A 6,000-nucleotide genomic window follows, 5' to 3' on the forward strand; every position below is an offset into this window, starting at 1 on the left:
TACATGTGTGAATACATAGACCACAACATGTCCCTAGTGATCCTCTAGTTGACTAGCTCATTGATCAATAGATGGTTACGGTTTCCTGACCATGGACATTGGATGTCATTGATAACGGGATCACATCATTAGGAGAATGATGTGATGGACAAGACCCAATCCTAAGCATCACGCAAGATCGTGTAGTTCGTCTGCTAAAGCTTTTCTAATGTCAAGTATCTTTTCCTTAGACCATGAGATTGTGCAACTCTCGGATACTGTAGGAATACTTTAGCTATGCCAAACGTCACAACGTAACTGGGTGACTATAAAGGTGCACTACGGGTATCTCCGAAAGTGTCTGTTGGGTTGGCACGAACCGAGACTGGGATTTGTCACTCCGTATGACGGAGAGGTATCTCTGGGCCCACTCGGTAAGACATCATCGTAATGAGCTCAGCGTGACTAAGGGTTGGTCACGTGATGATGTGTTACGGAACGAGTAAAGTGACTTGCCGGTAACGAGATTGAACAAGGTATTGGGATACCGACGATCGAATCTCGGGCAAGTAATGTACCGATTGACAAAGGGAATTGTATACGGGATTGCTTGAATCCTCGACATCGTGGTTCATCCGATGAGATCATCGTGGAACATGTCGGAGCCAACATGGGTATCCAGATCCCGCTGTTGGTTATTGGCCGAAGAGTTGTCTCGGTCATGTCTGCATGGTTCCCGAACCCGTAGGGTCTACACACTTAAGATTCGATGACGCTAGGGTTATTAGGAAGACTTGTATGTGATTACCGAATGTTGTTCGGAGTCCCCGATGAGATCCCGGACGTCACAGGAGTTCTGGAATGGTCCGGAGGTGAAGATTTATATATAGGAAGTTGTCATACGGTCACCGGAAAGGTTCGGGGGCATATCAGTATTGTACCGGGGCCACCGGAGGGGTTCCGGGGGTCCACCGGGAGGGGCCACCTCTCTCGGAGGGCCGCATGGGCCATAGAGGAAAGGGAACCAGCCCCAAGTGGGCTGGGCGCACCCCCCTTGGGCCCATGCGCTTAGGGTTGGGGGGGGGGAACCCTAGAGGGGGCGCCCCCTTGCTTGGGGGGCAAGCCACCCCCCTTGGCCGCCACCCCCCTCTAGATCTCATCTAGAGGGGGTCGACCCCCTTACTCCTTCCCCTATAAATAGAGGGGCAAGGGGAGAGCTGCACACCACATCATAGGCGCAGCCCCTCCCCTCCCCAACACCTCTCCTCCTCCGTTAAGAGCTTGGCGAAGCCCTGCCGGAGTAGTGCCGCTCCACCACCACCACGCCGTCGTGCTGCTGTTGGAGCTCTCTTCCTCAACCTCTTCCCCCTCCTTGCTGGATCAAGGCGCGGGAGACGTCTCCGCTCCGTACGTGTGTTGAAGGCGGAGGTACCGTCCGTTCGGCGCTAGGATCATCGGTGATTTGGATCACGTCGGGTACGACTCCATCAACCCCGTTCTCTTGAACGCTTCCGCTCGTGATCTACAAGGGTATGTAGATGCACTCCTCTCCCTATCGTTGCTAGATGACTCCGTAGATTGATCTTGGTGATGCGTAGAAAATTTTAAATTTCTTCTACGATCCCCAACAGTGGTATCAGAGCTAGGTCTATGCATAGTTTCTATGCACGAGTAGAACACAAGTTGTTGTGGACGTCGATTTTTTCAATTTACTTGCCGTTACTAGTCTTATCTTGATTCGGCGGCATCGTGGGATGAAGCGTCCCGGACCGACCTTTCACGTACGCTTACGTGAGACTGGTTCCACCGACTGACATGCACTAGTTGCATAAGGTGGCTAGCGGGTGTCTATCTCTCCCACTTTAGTCGGATCGGATTCGATGAAAAGGGTCCTTGTGAAGGGTAAATAGAAATTGGCATATCACATTGTGGTTTTGGCGTAGGTAAGAAACGTTTTGCTAGAAACCTATAGCAGCCACGTAAAACTTGCAACAACAATTAGAGGATGTCTAACTTGTTTTTGCAGCATATGCCATGTGATGTGATATGGCCAAAAGGATGTGATGAATGATATATGTGATGTATGAGATTGATCATGTTCTTGTAATAGGAATCACGACTTGCATGTCGATGAGTATGACAACCGGCAGGAGCCATAGGAGTTGTCTTAATTTATTTATGACCTGCGTGTCAACATAAACGTCATGTAATTACTTTACTTTATCGCTAACCGTTAGCCATAGTAGTAGAAGTAATAGTTGGTGAGACAACTTCATGAAGACACGATGATGGAGATCATGATGATGGAGGTCATGGTGTCATGCCGGTGACGATGATGATCATGGCGCCCCGAAGATGGAGATCAAAAGGAGCAAAATGATATTGGCCATATCATGTCACTATTTGATTGCATGTGATGTTTATCATGTTTTACATCTTATTTGCTTAGAACGACGGTAGCATAAATAAGATGATCCCTCGCAATAATTTCAAGAAAGTGTTCCCCCTAACTGTGCACCGTTGCTAAGGTCCATTGTTCCAAAGCACCACGTGATGATCGGGTGTGATAGGTTCTAACGTTCGCATACAACGGGTGTAAGCCAGATTTACACACGCAATACACTTAGGTTGACTTGACGAGCCTAGCATGTACAGACATGGCCACGGAACACGGAAGACCGAAAGGTCGAACATGAGTCGTATAGAAGATACGATCAACATGAAATGTTCACCGATGATGACTAGTCCGTCTCATGTGATGATCGGACACGGCCTAGTTGACTCGGATCATGTATCACTTAGATGACTAGAGGGATGTCTATCTGAGTGGGAGTTCATCAAATAATTTGATGAGATGAACTTAATTATCATGAACATAGTCTAAAAATCTTTGCAATATGTCTTGTAGATCAGATGGCCCACGCTAATGTTTCCCTCAACTTCAACACGTTCCTAGAGAAAACCAAGCTGAAAGACGATGGCAGCAACTACACGGACTGGGTCCGTAACCTGAGGATTATCCTCATAGCTACCAGGAAAGCATATGTCCTTGATGCACCGCTAGGTGAAGCACCTGTTTTCCCTGCAGAACAAGACATTATGAATGCTTGGCAGACGCGTAGTGATGATTACTCCCTGGTTCAGTGCGGCATGCTTTACAGCTTAGAACCGGGGCTCCAAAAGCGTTTTGAGCAACACGGGGCATATGAGATGTTCCAAGAGCTGAAAATGGTTTTCCAAGCTCATGCCCGGGTCGAGAGATATGAAGTCTCCGACAAGTTCTACAGTTGTAAGATGGAGGAGAATAGTTCCGTCAGCGAGCACATACTCAAAATGTCTGGGTTGCACAACCGCTTGTCTCAGCTGGGAGTTAATCTCCTGAATGATGTGGTCGTTGACAGAATCCTTCAGTCTCTCTCACCTAGCTACAAGAGCTTTGTGATGAACTTCAATATGGAGGGGATGGAAAAGACCATTCCCGAGGTATATTCAATGCTGAAATCAGCGGAGGTGGAAATCAAAAAGGAACATCAAGTGTTGATGGTGAATAAAACCACTAAGTTCAAGAAAGGGAAGGGTAAAAAGAACTTCAAGAAGGACGGCAAGGGAGTTGCCGCGCCTGGTAAGCAAGCTACCGGGAAGAAGCCAAAGAATGGACCCAAGCCTGAGACTGAGTGCTTTTATTGCAAGGGAAATGGTCACTGGAAGCGAAACTGCCCCAAGTACTTAGCGGATAAGAAGGCCGGCAATACCAAAGGTATATGTGATATACATGTTATTGATGTGTACCTAACCAGCGCTCGTACTAGCTCCTGGGTATTTGATACTGGTGCAGTTGCTCATATTTGTAACTCAAAACACGAACTGCGGAATAAACGAAGACTGGCGAAGGACGAGGTGAAGATGCGCGTCGGGAATGGTTCCAAGGTCGATGTGATTGACGTCGGCACGCTACCTCTACATTTACCTACGAGATTAGTTTTAAACCTCAATAATTGTTATTTAGTACCAGCTTTGAGCATGAACATTGTATCTGGATCTCGTTTAATGCGAGATGGCTACTCATTTATATCTGAGAATAATGGTTGTTCTATTTATATGAGAGACATGTTTTATGGTCATGCCCCGCTGGTCAATGGTTTATTCTTATTTAATCTCGAACGTGATGTTACACATATTCATAGTGTGAATGCCAAAAGGTGTAAGGTTGATAATGATAGTCCCACATACTTGTGGCGCTGCCGCCTTGGTCACATTGGTGTCAAACGCATGAAGAAACTCCATACAGATGGACTTTTGGAGCCTCTTGATTATGAATCATTTGACATGTGCGAACCATGCCTCATGGGCAAAATGACCAAGACTCCGTTCTCCAGAACAATGGAGCGAGCAACCAACTTATTGGAAATCATACATACTGATGTGTGCGGTCCAATAAGTGTAGAGGCTCGCAGTGGCTATCGTTATGTTCTCACCCTCACTGATGACTTGAGTAGATATGGGTATGTCTACTTAATGAAACACAAGTCTGAGACCTTTGAAAAGTTCAAGGAATTTTAGAGTGAGGTTGAGAATCAACGTGACAGGAAAATCAAGTTCTTACGATCAGATCGTGGGGGAGAATATTTGAGTCACGAATTTCGCATGCACTTAAGGAAATGTGGAATAGTTTCACAACTCACGCCGCTTGGAACACCATAGCGTAATGGTGTGTCCGAACATCGTAATCGCACCCTATTGGATATGGTGCGATCTATGATGTCTCTTACCGATCTACCGCTATCATTTTGGGGTTATGCTACTTTAAATAGGGCTCCGTCGAAATCCGTTGAGACGACACCGTATGAATTGTGGTTTGGTAAGAAACCTAAGCTGTCGTTTCTGAAAGTTTGGGGATGCGATGCTTATGTCAAGAAACTTCAACCTGAAAAGCTCGAACCCAAATCGGAAAAATGCGTCTTCATAGGATACCCTAAAGAAACTATTGGGTATACCTTCTACCTCAGATCCGAAGGCAAGATCTTTGTTGCCAAGAATGGATCCTTTCTAGAGAAAGAGTTTCTCTCGAAAGAAGTAAGTGGGAGGAAAGTAGAACTTGATGAAGTATTGCCTCTTGAACCGGAGAGTGGCGCAACTCAAGAAAATGTTTCTGAGGTGCCTGCACCAACTAGAGAGGAAGTTAATGATGATGATCATGAAACTTTAGATCAAGTTGCTACTGAACTTCGTAGGTCCACAAGGACACGTTCCGCACCAGAGTGGTACGGCAACCCTGTCCTGGAAATCATGTTGTTAGACAATGGTGAACCTTCGAACTATGAAGAAGCAATGGCGGGCCTAGATTTCGACAAATGGCTGGAAGCCATGAAATCCGAGATAGGATCCATGTATGAAAACGAAGTATGGACTTTGACTGACTTGCCCGATGATCAGCGAGCCATAGAAAATAAATGGATCTTTAAGAAGAAGACATACGCGGATGGTAATGTGACCATCTATAAGGCTCGTCTTGTCGCTAAGGGTTATCGACAAGTTCAAGGGGTTGACTACGATGAGAATTTCTCACCCGTAGCAAAGCTGAAGTCCGTCCGAGTCATGTTAGCAATTAATTGCCGCATTCTATGATTAGGAGATATGGCAAATGGACGTCAAAACGGCATTCCTTAATGGTTTCCTTAAGGAAGAATTATATATGATGCAGTCGGAAGGTTTTGTCGATCCTAAGAATGCTAACAAGGTGTGCAAGCTCCAACGCTTAATCTATGGGCTGGTGCAAGCATCTCGGAGTTGGAACATTCGATTTGATGAGATGATCAAAGCGTTTGGGTTTACGTAGACTTATGGAGAAGCCTGTGTTTACAAGAAAGTGAGTGGGAGCTCTTTAGCATTTCTCATATTATATGTGGATGACATACTATTCATGGGAAATGATATAGAATTCTTGGAAAGTATAAAGGCCTACTTGAACAAGTGTTTTTCAATGAAGGACCTTGGAGAAGCTGCTTATATATTAGGCATCAA

The sequence above is a fragment of the Triticum dicoccoides genome, chromosome 2A, assembly GCF_002162155.2.
Source record: "Triticum dicoccoides isolate Atlit2015 ecotype Zavitan chromosome 2A, WEW_v2.0, whole genome shotgun sequence".
Classification (NCBI taxonomy): domain Eukaryota; kingdom Viridiplantae; phylum Streptophyta; class Magnoliopsida; order Poales; family Poaceae; genus Triticum; species Triticum dicoccoides.